At 35.2% G+C, this 20,828-nt stretch overlaps 1 pseudogene across 1 annotated transcript; it reads left to right on the top strand.

Moving 5' to 3' along the window:
- The first annotated feature begins 913 nt into the window (after positions 1–913).
- On the top strand, positions 914–8,051 carry LOC308646550 (purine nucleoside phosphorylase LACC1-like; annotated as a pseudogene). Its single transcript has 5 exons — positions 914–1,479; positions 2,134–2,312; positions 3,113–3,277; positions 6,635–6,857; positions 7,904–8,051. The product of its transcript is annotated as a purine nucleoside phosphorylase LACC1-like (transcript).
- Positions 8,052–20,828: the final 12,777 nt, after the last annotated feature.

Below are 20,828 nucleotides of genomic sequence, written 5' to 3'. Positions count from 1 at the left end.
CCACCCTCTCACAGCTGTGGAAATGAAATTCGGCGGGAGCGGAGAGGACGAGGGGCGGCGGGAGAACAGGGTCGGTCAAAGGGATCACCCAAAGCGTCACCGGGAGGGACCTTTAACCCCGCGTGAAGGTGAGGAGCTGGGCGCCAACCAGAATAACCAGGTGGGTAGGAAGCGCCTGGGATCCAAGTGGCGGCCGCTTCCGTGATCCTTGCCCAGAAGGCACACGCTGAAGGGAAGTCCCTTAGTCCCTCAGCTTCCATCCTACAAAACTTCGATTTTCAGGTTAAACTCTTAAACTTAAGGCCTCTCTAGGTTTCATATGGGGGGATGTGACCCAATTTAACAGTTATGCAGAACCAATGGTAGAGCACGTGGATTGACACCCTGTAATTAAAAAACAGGACTTTCTAAGGCAACAAGTAATTTTCTACTGAAAAAGAATTATTGTTCTGGAAAGATGTACCCACATGTTCACAAAAAGAATAAAAGATCACTTTGGCATGTTTCTCCTGTGATTAATAGTGGTCTTTCTTTTCTGGAAGGGGTATAGGTACTATTTGGTTAGTTTAAAAAATATGTGTGTGTGTGTGTGTGTGTGTGTGTGTGTGTGTGTGTGTGTTTAGTTGTAGATGGACACAATGACTGTATTGTTTTATTTTTATGTGGTGTTGTAGATGGACCCTCACACTTGCTAGGCAAGCACTCTTCCACTGAGCCACAACCCCAACCCTATTTTGATTATTTTTTGAGATCAAGACAATTAATTATTTTTTTTTAATTTGCCACACATTTCTGTTGTAAGTGTAAGAAAATTGATATCATTTTGTATTCTTACTTGTGCCAGTTTTTCTTTTTTCAGGTAATTTCTTAGGCACAGAAGTCTTCTTTGCAAAACTTTGTATATTATTGAAGGATGGCAGAAGCAGTTTTGATTGATTTTTTGTTTTGAAATTGACCTGTCAGGAAAACTGCCATGAGACATTATTGAAGACATTGAATGTCATCCAATACCACCTTGCTGCCAAGGCCAAGTTCCTTTGCATAATGGGTTGCAAGTAACATGAGGTATGAAAGTGTTGGTAAACATGGTAATTGTGAACTGGAAACAAGCAATGGATTATTAGCTCTCTTGAGAGAATTTGAGACTGTTAGTAATCCCAGTATGGCTGCCTCTTTGTATACCATTAAACAAAAAATAGATGAAAAAAATCTAAGCAGCATTAAGGTAATTGTACCTGCACACAGGAAAACCTTAATGAAGGCTTTTATTGATCGTCTCTTCATTGGGGTTTACAATTTTGAGATTGAAGATTTATAGGTGACTTTGAGGGATGGCCTTTTGAAACAGTCCACTGAGATAAACACAATCACAGCTCATGAACTAGAAGAAATCCAGAGTGAAATAGAAATATATTTGAGAAGTCTGCCAGCCAGCACTGAAAGGAGAATTAACTATTATCACATCTCCTTTGATCCCAGGTATATTTAACATTCTCTGTTGTTTTTCTGTATATGTGAAAATCCAGTCTGTCTTCAGAGGTTGCTAACCTCTTCCCATCCTTTCTTATGTTCACTTATTGTTCATTAGCATCATTTGCAATATATGTTATGCATGGCCTTGTGGGTCAGGGGTGACAAGAGAAGACTCCTTCAATGCCATACTAAATATACAAATTTGTTCTAAACCAATTTAGCTTTAAGCAAATTTCCCAGCCCTTCTTTATGATGCAATTTATAACACTAGAAATCTTTTATTTAGAAGTTCTAAAACATCAACTCATTAATACTTTCCCAGAAGAGTGAAATTTAAAATAGTCAATCTTCCTTCTTGGTTAAACAGTATTTAATGTGAGCTGTATGCTGTTGGTACCAAAAAGACAGGTGAGACAGAAGATACCCTTTGAAGAGCAGTAATCCCATATGGAAGGTAAACAGCAGTAGGTAATAAGAACATATGGAGGTACAAAGTGCTGTCAAAATTAGAAGCCAGATAAATAAGAGCTGGTTGAAGTGATCAGGGAGGTCTGCTGGAGAGACTGGCTTTTGTAATGCTTTGTAGTCTTTTTTTTTTTTTTTTTGCTTTGTAGTCTTTTGGAGAGCATCTTTTTAATCTTCATTACTTGTCTTCAACAGATATTTTCATACATGGAATTACTATAAGAATAGGTGGGATATCTTATATACCAACTCTTAGTTCTTTCAGTCTCTTCAGTAGTTCCAAACGAAGAGATCCCAAGGTAGTTGTTCAAGAAAATCTACATAGGTTGGCAAATACTGCAGGATTTAGTGTGGAAAAATTTTATCAAATAAAGGTAAAATTTTGTTTCATATTTTGAGCCATATTTTTAGACCACACCATTAACTACATGGAATTTAATTAAGTTATTTCTCTTTTGCTTCTGGTGTTTTATCTAAAAATTTAGTAGTTTTTTTCTGAGATTTATATATCATAGCCTAAAAATCAATTTTATGAGATATATAAATCTCATAAATATATATTTACATAAATCTCATATTTATATAAATCTCATTATATATATACATATACACACACACACACACACACACACTCACACACACACACACATACAGATTTTTTTTTCATCTGGAGCTCTTCAATTCTAAAAGTATGGTTAATACTTCGTATAGTAACACTGTTGTTTTTGAGGTAGAAGAAAGATTCCTGAATTATAAGAAAGAAAAGCCATTATTTTCTAAATACTACCGTCATAATTAAGGAATAATATCTTATTCCTTAAAATTCTAGCTTTATTTGAGTCTAGGGAAAATAAATGCAATATTAATTTGATAATTAATTTTAATTTCTTTTGAAAATGTTAAATTCTAATTTTTGGAAGACTAGTACCCATTTCAAGTATGAGGTATTCATCATGAGCTTTATTGAACTCTTAAGTGTTAAAACCTAGTTTCCTTTAAGTAAAACATGCAGAGATATTGCATGTAGTGTTTTGTATTGAAATTATAGACCTATTGAATTCTAGTAATTTATGCTGGTTACATAATTTTGCGCTGAAATAAGTACTTTCAGAAAAGCTTATGTTATGAGAAACCCCATTTTCAAAATCTTTTTATCATGTATTTTTGATATTAGACTGATCATACCAATGAAGTGTGGATTATGGGAAGGGAGGAGCCTAAATTTTTGATGGAATAACCTCGAACCAGAGAGGAGTCACAATAGCAGCTCTTGGTGCTGACTGCATACCTATAGTTTTCGCAGATCCTGTCAAAAAAGCATGTGGGGTTTCTCACTCCAGTAAATATATTTAATTAAGCATTGAGGATTCTCATAAATTTTTAGTAGAGGAAAAAATAAATTTTTCTAGTGGGCGTGCCAGTACTATACTCTTATTATAGGAGCAGATAAAGGGAATATATAAGTCAAATGATACGAATTAGAGTAGAATTCTCAAAGGAGATGGTCCCTAGGTAGATTCCTGAGGAGTCTTTAGGTTTTGGCTCAGTATCAGTGTTTGTAAGTAAGGATATTATTATTTTTTAATGCTTAACATTTATGAATTATAGAAGGAATTCACAACAGAAACCATTTTCACCTATAACAGGCATAATGTGTAGCACATACTAAGCATTATTATATTGACTTGTTAAGTGTTTAACATCTGTCAGCTTTCCAACAATGGAAAGTAGTCAAATCTATCATTATCCCCATTTTACAGATGGGGAAACTGAAGAACAGCAATTTAAGTAACTTAACCCAAGATCATGTGGCTAGTATTTGGTAGAGCCAGACTAAGCTCAGAAGTGGCTTTGTGCCTATGCTGCTAACCACTGTGCTTTACTGCCTCTGGGTGCTGCTGGATGCATGAAACTCCTTCTCACATGTAGTGGGCAGGTAAATTGGTATAACTGGTATATTCGATAATGGAGAAGTATGGGCAGTGGCTTGTAGAAAAATCTTAGAATATCTTTGCATGAAATAAAGTTTTCTAAAAGCTGAGAAGATGAGAAAATTTTAGAGGGATACTTTATCTCTGAGCCACATCCCCAGTCCTATTTTGTATTTTATGTAGAGACAGGGTCTCACTGACTTGGTAAGCAAGGATATTATTAACATTAAGGGGTAAGATAATTCTACTGTGCCCTTGAAAGTTTCTTTGGCCCTTGAAATTCTTAATGCCAGTAGCACCCCCAGTCATTGCAATAATCAAACAGCAACCCTCCATTCTTGTCTAAGTACTGCCTAGGGACATAGTGCTACCTCTGCTTGGGGACCCTTGATATTCAGGCACCAGGGAGTAGGAATGTCAGGCATGGTATACAAAGAAATTCACACAGATGCAGCAGCCCATGTAAAAGTAGGGAGTTAAAAAAAGGAAGACGTGTTTGCAAAACTGCATTTAGTTTAAACGACAACATGTGTTTAACAATAACTGTTGCCGAAGAGCACAGATGTACTTTTAGATGCTATACTAAGGTTACAGAATTTTTTTTGGTGAAGGTATTTGAAAATAATATTTAAATTATCCTGTGATTATGATTCTATGTGAAATGAGAACTGATGTTTTGAATTCCTTCTTACTTGTAAATCTGTGACTACTTTGATATTTAGACTATAAAGAATAAAGTGACATATTTTTCTTCTGACCTAGCTAAATTAATGGAATTGATTGAGCATTCAGGGTTATCATATGACATTGTCAAAAGTTTTTAAGTTTTGGATCTCAGTTCTTGGTTTTAAAAAGGAAATACTATTTACTAATAATGTTTTGAAATGTTTATTTTTAAGATCTCTAAGATGAAGCAGTCTATATGATGAATTTAATAAAAATTCCTCAGCCAGATGTATATATTTGCATATGCATGTCCTTCAGGAAAGAAACAAATAGGGGATGAATACATTATAGGTATGTGAATAATTAAGGATGGCCTCCAAGGCAGAGAGATGCTCTAGTCCATATAAAAGTCTTGACAATATCTCTTTTTAGCTCAGAATACTTTTTTCTATTTGCTTTCTTTTTAAATCACTGCCTTTAATTTCGGAGGTAGCTCAAAATCATCATGTTAAAAATGCAATATGTTTTTTCTGCAGCCTTCTTTACCACATTGGTTTTCTATTTTGGCTATTGATATCCCATCCACTTACTTACCTAGAATCTGATATTTCATTCTGTTCTTCCCATAACCACATATCTCATGGTTTCCCAGCAGAAGTTTAATTTATCATCTAAATATTTGTTGCTTTCATCATCTTCTTCCTTTATCTAGAAAGATTGGTCTCTTCTCCTGAGTGCTTAGTTTTAGAAGCATATACATATGGAGTGCTGAAGGAAGGAGTAAGGGGGCTCCTTATTCTCCAGCTTAATCAGCTGAATCTAACTCCCAATATAGGGAATAAAGGAAAAAAGCAACATTGTTTGGTTTTTGTCTTCAGGAAGTAGATGAAAGCATGATTGAAGTAAATGGTTTAATCTTAGAATTCCACAGGATCCAACAAAGAGGAAGGGAAGTTTGTAAAAGGGAAAGTTAATGGAAGTAGACTTGTTTTATGTGTAAAAAGTGAGGTAGAAATGAAAACTACAAAATACTGCTGAAAGAAATGAAAGAAGAAAAAACAAATGGTGAGAAATCCCATGTTCATGGATTGGAGGACTTAATATTCATGTCATTACCTAAAGTGGTCTACAGATTTAACGCAATCCATAGAAAATCCCAAAGGCACTTTTTTCTAAATAAATCCATCCCAAAATTTCATTGGAATCTCAAAGGGATTCTGATAGTTACAACAATCTCAGGGGGAAAAAAAAGGAACAATGTTGAATGACTCACACCTCCGAAAACAGTATGGCAATTCCTCAAAATTTCAAAATAAAATTGCCATATGATTTATCAACTATATTTCTGAATATACATTTAAAAGAATTGAAAGCACAACCTAAAAGACATATCCCGCCCCATGTTTATAGCAGCATTATTCATAATACCTAAGAGTTGGAAGCAAACGAAACACCCAATAACAGGTGAATAAATGAGCAGATTGTGGTATACCACAATGGAATATTATCTAGCTTTAAAAAGGTAGGAAATTCTGACATAATACATCATGGTGAGCCTTGAGATCATTATGCTAAATAAAATAAGCCTCTTCCCAAAAGATAAAAACTATGTGATTTCAGTTATAGGAGTATCTAGAGTGATAAAATTTGTAGAAACAAAGAATTGTGATGCCACGGACTGAGGGAAGGGAGAAATTAGTTATTTAATGGATATAGAGATTCAAATTTGCAGAATGAAAAAGTTCTGCAGGAGATTGGTTATGCAACAGTGTAAATATGCTTAATACTACTGAATTGTACATTTACAATGGTACATTTTATATGTTTCTTACCACAATTAATATTTTGTAAAGAGAGAAGAGTAAGATGGTATAAATGAAGCATATAGAACAGTTTTTAAAGAAAGAGGATAGTGACTCCCATTAAATAGCTATTCTGTGTCATGTATTTTGTAAAAGTACATCTCACATTGGAAAAAGTATTATGTGTAATAATTATGTGAATCAGAAACTGAATCTATTCATTTTTAACTTAGACATAAATTGAGTTGAAATTTTATGTTTTAATCTTCCTTGTCTCTTTTTCTTCCTATTTTCCAGGCCTGAGAGGTACTATATTAGGTTTGCAATGGCTACAGTGAATGCTATGATAGCAGAATATGGCTGTAGATTAGAAGACATTATTGCTGTATGTCCCTTCAGTAGGACCTTGCTGTTTTACTCTTCCCAGGGATTCAGCAAACACATTTCATAATCTTCATCCTGAATGCCTATGACTTTTTAACTCACCCAGTCCTCATATTGACATCCCTAAAGCCACCAGGTATGTTTGATTTTCACTGTGGAACTGCAAGTTTGATTATTGTTTATTGCTTCTGAAATGAAAATTATTTTAGAGACCAGTTGCTAACTCCAAGAAGACAGGTGGCAGATATACACTGCAATAAAACTCATTTTAAATATAAAATCTATTCTCAACATGTGCAAATGACATAAAATTTCTTGTCTGGTATCTCTCATTAATTTGAAAGTGAAGGAAGAAACAGTTAGCCTTGAAAAAGTTTCAATTTCTACTTAAACTTAACTAGCATTTACTTGACATTACATTCATTACTCAGGTAAACTCTCTAGAATATAAAAACATTTAGAAAGCTAATATTTTAAAATTGTTCATATTTTCTAATTAATTGGAAGGATATATGTCTTCAAAAAATATTAGGTAACATAAATACACAGCCACTTTTCTTTTTTTGTGGTCTCATGCATCTTGAATTTAAAAAATTTTGCTTTTAATATCTATTGGAAAATATTTGTTATTTCTACAAAGGAAAATTGATAGCTGATTTGAATTGTGTTCCTATTCCAATCAGTAAAACCTTACTCATTTAATACCTAAGTATAAAGAATTGGAATTGATTCTTGATTTGACTTGTCAAATAATATCACTAATTTTCATTCATATTTCAAGTTTTAGAGGGAAGCAAGTTTTCAGTGAAAATATGGCTAATTAAGAGGAAAGAAGACCAGACAGTTAGATGACTAAAAAGCACACTCTGTCTAAACCAAATGAATCTTAGTTAAAAATACTCTTGTATTTGAAAGTAAGCCCTTGATTTTGATTATAAAATTCTGTAACTAGATTATGTCTACAGGACAGTATGGAAGTTCATACAGTTCATTTATAAACTTAGGTGATAAAAATCTATAATTTCTTAGCTATTCCTTGTTGTGTACATAAGTAACAATTTGCATTATTCCTACCAGATTTTTTATAGAACTCTTTTACATCGTTGTACATACTGTTTTCATATTTCTTTGGCATTTGGTAAAATAAATGCTTGCTCTCTTTCGAAAAATCTTTATCCTAAGGATTCTTCTAGAACAAGAAGGAATTCTTCCATAGAATATTCACGACCTGAACCAGAATCTCATCCTTTGTACATCTTGCCATCCTGACAAATTTTTCTCCCATGTCCAAGATGGTCTTAATTTTGACACACAGATTGGCTTCATATGAATTAGAGAATGAGGTACTGGGTTCTCCCTTTTCTCTCCAGTCTCTCTTGCCTCTTTATCTGACTCCCTCTCTTTCTCCTTCTTTTTTTTCCTCTCTTCTTCTTCCTCTTCTAGCCTTTTTCTCCCCTCATTTAAAAAAATAATTAAGTATACTTAATTTTACCCTTTTATTTCTATAAAAAGAATTGGTCTTTCTTTTTTATTGTGATCATAGTAGTAGAAAACCTCATTTTCAGTAACATATTCTATTATAAAAATGAGCCATTCCTTTTCCTAGTTAGTGAGTAATCAGGCAGGCTTATATTAAAAGAACTAAAATAAACTGATTTCGTTTTTAAAAAATCCTGTATGTTCTTTGTGTTTACTATATACTTGATATCTGTACATTTCTATCATATCATCTTTATGCCTTTTAAAAAAATTTGTTGAAATGATATCTGCCGCAGTCCGGCTGCAGCAAAATAACGGGGGGGGGGGGGGGGGCGGGTGAGGAACAACTTGTGTACGTTGATACAGCAGGAGTGGGAGCCGTTTATTGTAGGACAGGAGGGGTATATATACATTCCACACAGCTTATCTTAATTAACATAAACTAGATACAGCAGTCAACCAATAAGGAATCTCCACACTTAATGGCTCGCTGGCGTTACTTCACAAACCACTCCCTCTGGCAAAATGCAAGGCGCCATCCTGACTTGTTTACGGACCCTAACAGATATCTTTGCATAAAGATTCTGAATTCTAGAATAAAAAGAAGTCCACAATAACAAATTAGATTAGTTTTCAGCTAGATTTCCAACTGTTATCTATAGTAGAGTTGACCAGATTTTTTTTAAAGGGCCATATAATAAATATTTTGTGTTTTGTGTGATATTCAGTCTCTGTCTCAATTACTCACCTTTGCCAACGTGGAGCAAAATCATATTCTGACAGAACAGAAGTGAGTGTGTCTGTGTGCCAGTTAAACTTTTTTTTTTTTCAAAACAAAAAACAGGTGAGGAGCTACATTTTGCTCACAGGATATAGTTTACTGACACCTCACACACGGTAATAGAGCAAGATTGAAGGAAATTTCATTAAAATAGTATTTATTCGATTTTTTAAAAGAGTTATACAAAAATATTTCAAAACATTGATTTAACATTGCCCCTTTAGCATATATGCTATTTCTCTAAGATTACTTTTCATTGAAGTAATAATATGTTTACACTTTACAATATCTTTAGCTTTTTAATATGCAAAAAATTCATAGGCATTATGATTCCTACCTTGGTATTCTAATAGTGCTAGTAAAGGTCTTATATTTTGTTTCTGTGTATTTTGCAGACATTTGACTGGATTTTTGAATAACTTCCCTGTGTCCTTCCAAACTGACTGCAAGAGAGAAATTTAGCTAGTTGATTTATGTAAAACCAAGAATATTACAATGGATAATTCATCTTTTTAAATATTTTATTTTTTTAGTTGGACACAATGTCTTTATTTATTTATTTTTATGTGGTGCTGAGGATAGAACCCAGGGCCTCACATGTGCTAGGCGAGCGCCTACCGCTGAGCCACAACTCCAGCCCCTGGATAATTCATCTTTAGGGTATATTTTCCCTATTGTTATCAAAGCCAAATGATTTTAATTTAACTCAAATGCTAACTGCAGTGACTGGGGAGGCTGAGACAGGAGGAGCACAAGTTCAAGGTTAGCCTCAGCAATTAAGTGAGGTCTTTTGAAACTCAGCAAGACCCTGCCTCATAATGAAAAATAAAAAGACTGGGGATATAGTTTAGTGGTAAAGTACCTCTGGGTTCAATCCTCAGTACAAGAAATAAAGACATTATAATGATAACTGACAAAATATCAGTATGATGTTTTACAGATGAGAATGATTCTTTAGTATAGCCTATTGAAATGAGGAATAAGTCTGTTTAGTATTTTAGTGGATACTCTCTTTGTCAGATATTGTGTTACCCAAAGTGAATCAAAATGAGTAAAACTTTTCCCTTTGGGCCTACTGCAGTAGAGGAGATGAACACATTCTGTAACTAAAATGTACTTTTAATAACAGAAGAAGGAAGGGTATGAGAGAAGGCAAGACACAGACAGTATTACAGAGAAAATGACATACATAGACCCAAAGTGAAGAACAACCATAATAGGTAGAGGGAACATCACAATCCAGAGCATGAAATTGTGAAAGTTTATAACATGTTTTAGAGAGAGAGCAGTGTGGGCAGAGTTAGGAGTGAAAAAACAGGCTTGAAATAGATTAGCAGGGTCCCAAATGCCATGTTGAAGAGTTTCGACTTTATTTTCCAGATAGTGTGTGAGCATCAAAAGTAGAAGAGTGTTTTAATTTCCTTGTCATCCATTCACAGGATGGATTCAAATTTTGAGAGCTCAAAAAAAAAATAGATTAGATAAGAGGCCATTAAAATATTTCAAAAATAAATAACCAAGCCCCAATGAAGATGGTAGAAGTTAAAATGGAGAGAGTAGATACATTAGAGAGACACTTCAGAGATGGAATCAATAGATTATGTGAATAGATCATGGAAATGAGAAGGGTGCAAGAGTGGAGAAGTTACTGATGACTCTAGAATTTTTGTTCCACCAACTACCATGAGTGGTAACGAAGGAAGGGAGGAGGTTTTGGAGAAGGGAGAAATGTAGTGAGTTTCACTTCAAACAGAAAAAAGACCATGCAGATGGAAATATTTTGAAGGTACCTTGAGACAAACACATGGATTTAGAAGTTGGCTATGCCAAGATGATGCCTAAGTCTGTTGGAGCAAGTTGATCATCTAAGAAAAAAAATAGGGTGAGCAAAAAAGAGGTGCAAGGATGGAACCTCATACAACACCTGCATTTGAAGAACAAGAAGCTGAACCAGTTACAAAAAATAACTATAGAAATAAATAGGGTTTTGCTGTTTTGAAGAAGCCAACATAGTTATGAGAGGTGCTCAAAAAGAAATCTTCAGGTGTAAAATAAAGCAAAAGCTGAGAAGAAAAACTAATGGCTTGGCTGTATTAAAGCTGTTCTGCAGGCAGTGGTGGCCAGGTCAGATGTTGGTGCATTGAGGAAGAGGAGGCATAGATGTCCATTCGTTGACAATATTTGCTTGAAAAGAGAAAATTCTAGGAGCTACATCTTGAAGGAAGATATATATATATATATATATATATATATATATATATATATATATATATTTTTTTTTTTTTTTGGTTGAATGTATTTGTAGGCTAAAGAGAAATGTTAAGATTCATTTAATTTGGGGAAATATTTTAAATGTAAGATGTCATGTTGCATCTTAAAAGATTTTGTAAATTTCATGCATGTATTTTCTACATGTATTTAATGTAGTATAATAACAGCAGATATCTTTTTTTTGTTTGTTTTTGGTATTGGAGATTGAACTCAGGGGCAGTAGGCCACTGAGCCACATCCCTAGCCCTACTTTGTATGTTTTATTTAGAAACAGGGTCTCACTGAGTTGCTTAGTGCCTTGCTTTTGCTGCATCTGGCTTTGAACTCGAGATTCTTCTGCCTCAACCTCCCAAGCCACTGGGATTAAAGACATGCACCACCACACCTAGCTCAGATATCATTTTTTTAAATACATACAAAGGACTTTTATATTTATTACCTCATTTTGCCTTTACAGATACTATAGTTGTTTACCCTTTTTTTCAGATGGGAAACTGTACTCAGATGGAGTTCAGAATCATGAAATTTGTGATATTGTGTGTGTGTGTGTGTGTGTGTGTGTGTGTAGTAGTAGTAGAGATTGAATTCAGAGGGGCTTTTACCACTGAGCCACATTCTCAGACCTATTTTAATTTTTATTTTGTTTGTTAAATTTTGAGACAGGGTCTCACTAGGTTGCTTAGGGCCTCACTAAGTTGCTAGGCTGGCCTTGAACTTGCTACCCTCTTCCTCAGCCTCCTGAGCCACTGGAATTACAGGGGTGTGTGCCTCCCCTAAGATAAGATTTGAACACATATTTTGTGTCTCCAAATCTCCATTCAGATTTTATAGTTAATTAAAGATATCTAAATTTTATATTCAACTTTCTGTTAATATCGTTTATTCATACATTCAGTCAAAATTTTGTTGAGGTACTACTAGGATAGGTTAAAAAACATATAGTTGCAACCCCCAAGATGTTTCATATAGTGAAAACTGGTGGCCAATAGACCAGCAGTTTTAATACTATGTTTGGAGGTTGCCACAACTGGGTACCTTGTTTTGTTTAATTTTTCTGTGCATTTGATAGACCAGTGTGAAGTTTAAAAAAAAAAACACAAAAACCTCATTTCTTACCAATTCAGGGAAGGTATTGAACACAAAGCACAGGATAGAAATTTCAAACTCATGCAAAATATTCTTTTGTTTAATAGTAACAATATAGATCAAGGGAAAATTTTACTGTTGAGAAAGGTTGATAATTTTCTAATTCTTCCCTCTGTGTTATTGTATTTGACATTTATAATTTCAGAGTATTAGGCAGTATGAGCCACATTTCACTATGTATGACTACATTCAAAATACAAATGAAATTATTTTTATTATCTGTTATTTTGGATTATCTGTACCAAATTGTGTTCTTGTTTTTACTGAGTGAGAAGAATTGATTCAGCTACTCAGAGAACTACTAGGTTATTAAATAATCATATCTTATTGCCTCTAAAGACCCTATAATTCTCAAGCATATATGTATAGGTTTCTGGGACTTTTAGGGTACAAAACAATGGTTATTTCTAGTAAATTTTGTTTTTAGTTTAAGCACTGCTACTAACTGTACATAGGTGATTTGGGTTGCCATTTTATTAGTAAGAGGAATTAAATTGGCAAATAAAATGAATTCATGGCATGACTTTTATGGAAGTACTAATTAATTATCAAGCAATTTTAATAGGTCATGTAAGACAACCTTGTCTTCTAATTATAATTATAATTATAATTTCAAATTGTGATGAATTGCATAGTGGCTGTACTTTAGTGCTTTATAAAGCAAAGAGAGGGCTTGAACACTAGGTGGTGGAATTTCTACAAGCATCTCTGCTGTTTCTTTGCATGAAATTAAACAAATCTTATTTAACCTTTAATTTTCTTGTGGAAAAAAAGGGAAGAGGATGATATTTAAAATAACTGAGTGTATTGTTCTTACTTTAGGCACAACATATTTTACTTGAAGTTGATAAAAGCATTTAGGAACCCTTAATCTTCTGCACAACTTTTAGTAACAACTTTTATGTGAGTTGATATTTTGGGGGAATTCAGAAGCTTATACTGTGTTACAAAACAAAAACAGAAACTAATGATGAATTCAAAATCTGGAATGTAAGAGGACAGTAATATATGAGTTACATGAGTTACAATATTTTAATCTCAAAGTGGATTTCAAATGTTTTCACTTATTTATCCTAAATTTATATGTAAAAGATTTTTCTTTTTTTTAGTTGTAGATGGACACAAACCCCTATTTAGTTTATTTACTTCCATGTGGTGCTGAGGCTCCTACCCAGCACCCAACCCCAGCCTCCTAAATTTATATTTATAATGTATACATCTTAATTTTTTTGTGAACTCTTAGAGAATGCTACCAATCTATGGAATCCCAGAACTTTTAAAGAAACATTGTTCAATTATCTATGTTTTGGGTTTTTTTTTTTGTGTGTGTGTGTGTGTTATGCATGGATCTCTGTGTTTGAAGTACAAACAAGAAATGTGCATGTGTTAGGTGTGGTGTGTAGCCTCATTGCTGTACCTAATGTCAGTTCATATGCACAAACATGTTAGCTGCAGTGAAATCATAGATTTTGCTATAATTTTTTTTAAAAAATAAATTGTGCAGCAAAGAATAGGAAGCATGACAGGTATGCTTACTGGATGTGTTTATGGTAACCTGGTCTAGGGCACATACATTTCCATTATAGACAGTGTTTTTAAACTTTGCTTGTGATTTCAAGAATGAGACAGCTGCTGTAAGCAGTGCATTGTTCTACGCTAGGTCATTGCTTAATGAAGGAAAAAGAAATCTGCCAGTACAGCTTTTTCCAGATTAACACATTTAGTTTGAACTCACAGTGGTTACATGTCTACTGTGTTGAGACAATTTTTTCATACTTTATTTAGATGCATTTTCTTTGCAGAGAAAGAAATGCTTACATCACATTACCTGTGGCTTGTGCCAGATGTCTGAGGTGAACCATGTCCCTTGTTTATCAGGAGCAGGCTTATTTGTTTCATCAAATTCTCAGAAGGCTGGAGTGTCCGGTTACCACATTTTATTAAGTGATCAAATTTTCCATGAGTCTCTATAGCTTAAAATACCACATTCCTTTTCAACCAGCCACCCCCAGCCAAGACACACACCAAATGAGTACTCCCATTTCATGAGAAATATTTATAGAAAACAGATTTGCTGATGGTGGCAATGGAGTTTATAATAGCCTTCATTTTCTTAATTAAAATTTTGCATCATACATTGCTTCAGTTATAGCTTACCATGCTTTCCCACTGCTTTCCTGAATCACATGCTTTAAGGTTGTGTTTCCTTATCTCCATCACCTTGTTTTCATCCTTGATATTTCATAGTCACAGATAACTTCATTCTTTGAGTTTTCTATTTTTAAAAACATATCCACTCTTGACTATGTTGCTTGTTGGCCATATTATATGGCCCCTTAATTACAACATCCTCCAAACTTAACTCTATCTCACTGAAACCTGCTTCTCTCTTGTGCTCTATGTTATCTTAGAGAATTCAACCATTATTCATTTTGTTGTCCAGCCAGAAGACCTGGTGTTCCTCTGAATGTCTCCCTTTCCTTTCCCTTTCCTTTCCCACACTAATGACTCGGTATGTCTACCATCTGTTCCTGTGCTTCTGTTTCAACCACCAGACATTCAGGTCATCATCGCTCACCTGTATCACTAGATAAGCCTTTTTTTTTTCTAATTGCATCTAACCCTGCCATTATTGATTATTTTGAAATCAAATATCACCCCAGGATATTTTTCTAAATTACTTCATGGTTTTCCCACCACCTCCAAAATGAACATGCTAACTAAAATGTGCAAATGTAGTCATGAGCTCACCCTTGCTTACTTCTTTACTTTGCACTCCCTTTTCTACACCATCTACTCTAGTCACTCTATACTTTTCCAATTCCTAGAATATGGGCCAGTAAGCTAGGACAGGCCATAGAGGTTGGTTTGCATTCAAGACCATCTAGAAATCAAGACTTTGTTCAAGATTCCTTTCAATTAGTCTTTCTACTAAATTAGCATCTTAATACCAATGACATGTATATACAATGTAAACATGTAAGGGAATGAACACAACGTGTTTCCCTAGTTTCTTGCAGAGGTACGGCCAACATTCAGTTGTCAATATAGTATATGCATGGGCTGGGGCTGGGGCTCAGTGGCAGAGTGCTTGTCTAGCATATGTGAGGCACTGGGTTCGATCCTGAGTACTCCATACAAATAAACAAATAACAGCATTCTGCCCATCTACAACTTACAAAAAAATTTTTTTAAATATATAGTATATCACATCTCCTGCAAATGACATGATTTCATTGTTCTTTATGGTGAATAAAACTCCATTGTATGTATGCCACATTTTCTTTATCTTTCATCCATTGATGGACATCTAGCTTGGTTCTATGGTTTGGCTATTGTGAATTGTGATGGTATAAACATGGGTATCCATGTATTGCTATAGTATGCTGACTTGAATTCTTCAGGATAAATTCCAAGGAGTGTTATAGCTGGGTCATATGGTGGTTCCTTTTCTACTTTTTGTGGAACCTCATTACTGATTTCCAAGATGGTTGTACTACTTTACAATTACACCAATAGTGGAAAAGTGTTCTTTTTCTCAACATTCTCTCCAACACTTATTGTTCTTTGTATTCTTGATGATTGCCATTGTGACTGGTGTCAGATGAAATCTCAATGTCATTTTAGTTTGTATGGCCCTAATAACTAATGATGTTGAACGTTTATTTATTTATTTATTGGCCATTTGTATGTCTTCTTCAAAGATGTGTCTGTTTAATTCATTTATTAATTGGGTCTTTTTTCTTTTTGGTGTTAAGTTTTTATATATACATATTCTAGGTATTAATCCTGTATCAGAAGAGTGCTAGCAAAGATTTTCTCCCATTCTGTACATTCTCTCTTCACATTCCTAATTGTTTCCTTTTGTGTACAGAAGCTTTTTTCATTTGATGCTGTCCTGTTTATTAGCACTTGGCATTATTTCCTGAACTTTAGAGGTCTGACTGAGAAAGTCATTCCCTGTGCCTGCATGTTGGATATTGATCCTGTGTTTTCTTCTAGGAGTTACATAGTTTCTGGTCTGATTCCTCGGTCTTTGATTCATTTTGAGTTGATTTTTGTGCAGGTGAGAGATAAGGATCTAGTCTTATTCTTCCTCATATGGATAACCAGTTTTCACAGCACCATTTGTTTAAAAAGCTATCTTTTCTCCAATGTAGGTTTTTGGCACCTTTGTCAAGGATCAGATGGCTGTAGATGTGTGTGTTTTTCTCTGTGTCTTCTGTTATTACCATTAGTGTGTGTCTGTTTTTATGCCAGTACCATGCAGTTTTTTTGTTACTATACCTCTGTAGTGTAATTTGAACTAAGGTATTGTGATGCCTCCCTCTGTCCTGTGAGCTCATAGTGTCCCCGTAGATTCCCAGCATCTCACAGAAATGGGGGAAACATACAATGGCAAAAACCAAAGCTAACAATGTACAGTATCAATATAAATGCCTCTTTCCTATTATGAGATCTACAACAATAATTAACAGAAAAACAGGAAAGATGAGTCAGCAATTGCCAACAGAAAAAACAATAAATAGCCATGAACTACATCTGGTATCACAGTAAGCAATAGGTGTCAAGTATACCATCCACAGTACTAATAATTGCAACAACATGAATGGTGGGGGCAATAATTATATAAACCAAATAGTTCTAAGAGATTGTGAAACTACAGTTTATTAAAAGAAAAAAAATGTGACAGGAAAGTAAAAGAAAGTTTAGGATGTTTGGAATGAAGAGAATGCAGAAGAGATGCAGCATGTATGTGATGGGTAAAAAGAAGGAGGAGAAAAAATGAGAAAATGAACAAGAGAATTTGGCTGTTAAACGGGAGAAGGAGAGAGAAAAACAAGAGAATCAAACAAAACAAAATATACAAAAAACTATCAAAAGACAACACAATAAACAATAACTATTTTTAAAAAGGAGAGAGAAATATGTCCATAAACTGATCAGCACAGCAAGAAAACACACACACACACATACACACACACACAATGAAAAATGAAAGAATTGTTTTTACTGAGGTAATCAAAACTGTCAATATGGATGAATAGTTACTGCCTCTACCTAACTGTTCTATTTTTTTCTTGCACTATGTTGAAAGAGGGAGAGAGAGAGAGCACACACCGCAAGGGGTTGTTAAACCCTTCCTCTTTTTGTGTTGCCTACTGAGCTGCCAACAGGAGTGGCCTAAGCCTGAATTTGGTTGAAGTAGATCTCAGCTTCTCTTCTCGCCAGTTTAAGGTAGGATGGAATGGGAAGTACTGTTGATTGGAGTTTTGTCTGCACAGAACAGATCAATGCACTCCAGGATGAGACTTCTGCAGAATTCTGGGAGGGAAGTTTTGGGGGTGGCTTTTAGGTCTAATCAGACCCTAGGTGCTTTGTTGGTCTGCTCTGGGGAGATTAGATCAACATACCCCAAGGGCCTAGCAGATACCAATTCCTGCAGGGAGTAAGGATCTCAGGTGCTTCCCAAGAATTCTATTGGTGGGACATAGGAGCTAATCCTCCACAGGTCTTGCACACTCTGCCACCCCAAAATACTACCTTCCCATGCTTAGTCCCTGAGTGTATCAGCACCCATCTGTTTAGTTTCCTTGACCCTCTTCAGCTGGTCGTGTGATCTGCCAGACTCAAAGGGAAGGTTAGTTGCATTCTCTTCTGTATGTATGACTTAAATCCCCCTGGATACATTCTTCTTTTTGCCCATGCCACTCACTTTCTGCTAGATACAGCCTATGACACATGGTAGGGGCTTGCTTGGACAATATGGCAACATTTTCTCTGGTCTCCCAGGTTTCTACAGCAGTCAGCTGCAGTGTAGCCCAAGAAGGCTCTGGCCTTAGCTTTCTCTCCACTTTCCAGACACCAGTTTGCTATGCAGCCTCTGGATCAGCTAAGTTCAGGCTGCTTTATTTGATCCACAGTTTTTTGTATGTGCCAAATGTGTCCACTGTATTTGTCTTTGTATTACTCCTCCTCTCTGAGGTGAACCAGCTCTATTGCTACTGCTGCAGCCTACTTGGCTCCAACATACTCCTTCTTGTTCTTTGTTCAATGCACCCAAATTTCTGAGTCTCTAAGGAACTCTGCCCGACATTGGGTTAATACCCTCTTTCACCCACTTTGCACTGAAGTAATACTCCCACTGCTTGAATTCTGAGCCATGAACCAACTGGAAATTCAGTTTTCCTCTAATCTGCCATCTTGAGTCCTCACTCTCTTGAAGAACTCATAACCACCCTTTAAGAGTCAGATCAGAAGTGGAGATTTAACACAATGGTAGAGTGCTTGCCTAGAATGTGTAAGGCCTGGGTTCATTCTCCAGTATTAAAAAAAAAAAAAAGATTTAGATCAGAGATCACTTCTACCAGAGCATTTTGTTTGGCTGTTTGCCTCATTATTATACATTCTGAGCATCAATTTTTAGAGTTCCTAATGAATTGATTTGTAAATATTGTTCTGTTTGCCTGTCTACTACTAAATATAACCTTCATAGAGTAAGGACCATGTCTTAATTATTTTCATATTTTTATGATCTAGCAAAGATTTTCACATTGCAATCATCTTAGCTCTATGGAAGGAAAAAGAGAAGAAAGGAGGAGAAAGAATCCTTTAATGATGTAATGTAAGGTCTGGTCAACCGCGCACGACCAGCATGCTAGCTTCATATTAGAGGTTCTAAGCATAGAAGTTTGCCACAGTCTGGCTGGGCACAAAACACGAGCCACTCAAGCAGGAACAAACTTTATTTCCCAACTCCCGTGAATGCCACACACGCGGCCTTCTCCCTGGACACACCACACACCAACTGGAAATCCCTCCTCCAGCACTTCCCCAACCAACGCGAACTCCCCAGGAATCCCTGGGAGAACTCCAAAGTAGCAAAAGTTCTTCAATTTATTTAGTTCCCTTTTGTCACCTGTCTCTGCTGAGGGTGGAAAGTGGGGATTCTTTTGAGGACAGAAGGAAAATGCACAAGACCTTGACAATACTAAGAAAAGCCCATAAATTCCCCCATCCCAAGCCTTAATCTCTGTAGTTAGAGGATGCTTTAGAGATTTCAGATGATATTTGGGGACCCACCTCTTAGCAAATTCTTTTTATGCTTGTTTGTTTGTTTGTTTGTTTATAGAGTGTGGAGCTGTTGCTCTCAGTTTTGGACCCTCAAAAAGAGCTAGACAGTTGGAAAACATTTTCCCATTACATTTTGTTAACTTTATAGAAAATCACATCTTTTCTTTTCCAACCTAGATGAAGTTTTGTAAAAAGATTTATATGAAGTGAATCTGTACCAGCTTTATCTTTTCTCCTTCTCCCCCTTTTAGTCATATTATTTTATTTATGTACATTTAAATGCATAACCTTCTACATAGTACCTCTATTTAAAGACTATGAAGAAAATTTGGCCTTGATAATACTCAGTGGTTAGTTGCAGATCTTACTTACTTGAAGGTCTAAGTGGTCATCATTTTCTTTTTTTTAACCAACACCTTTATTTTATTAATTTATTTTTATATAGTGCTGAGGATGGAACCCAGGGCCTCGCATGTGTTAGAGGAGGCTCTACCACTGAGCCACAATCCCAGCCCCATAAGTGGTCATCATTTTCTTCCTGACTTTCACTTCCTTCCAAAGCTATGGTCTTAGGAATATAATTGGAACATTTTATTCTTCAGGTTTCACTTGTTAAAATTTTTGTTGTAATGTTCACTTTCCATGTTGTAAGTTTTTAGCTTCTCATTGCTAATGCGATTCTTGTGCTTGATCTTGAAACTATAGATTCTTCAACCTGCCAGCAAAGGAAATTAAAAAAAAAAATCACAGGATGAAGGGAAAATTCCATTATTCTCCTCTAGATGCATAAAAAGAAATGATTCTGGGTTGTAAAACTATCCTTTCAAAAGCTGTTTCTAACAAACAACCTCCCTGTAAAGGCACCCAGATTCTATAGTTGTTAGTACATTTTGTGACAGTACCCTTGGTCTCATAAAAGTATCTATAATTCTCACTGGTTTTCTTCCTGGGAGATCTTCCAGATCAGTGATCATAGTAGCAGTCTTGAATCATCACTTCAGAACTCCTTCTGTGAAATTCAAACAGATTAACAAGATAACAGAGAGAAAAACAAAACAAAACAAAAAACATGGATAGCATCTTCAAGAAAAGTTGGTGACTTGAAATCCCTCCAAATCTCAGACTATGGGTGGATGTGACCAAATCACCAAAAAGAGCAGGACTTAAACAAGATGAAGATGAACAGCAGTATTGTAAGTGTTGCTGAAAGTAACAGTAAAAGGAAACTACAAAGTTTCAGGAAAATAATAAAAATGAAAAAAACATCAAAACTCATGGGATACATTTGAAGCAGTGTTTTTAGAAACATTTATTACATTAAAACCTTTATAAGGTGAAAATAGTGGATTCAATATT

This window comes from Spermophilus citellus (genome assembly GCF_964194105.1).
Source record: "Spermophilus citellus genome assembly, chromosome: 1".
Classification (NCBI taxonomy): Eukaryota; Metazoa; Chordata; class Mammalia; order Rodentia; family Sciuridae; genus Spermophilus; species Spermophilus citellus.
The sequence above is the reverse complement of the archived record's forward strand: the minus strand, read 5'-3'. Positions and strand labels throughout refer to the sequence as shown.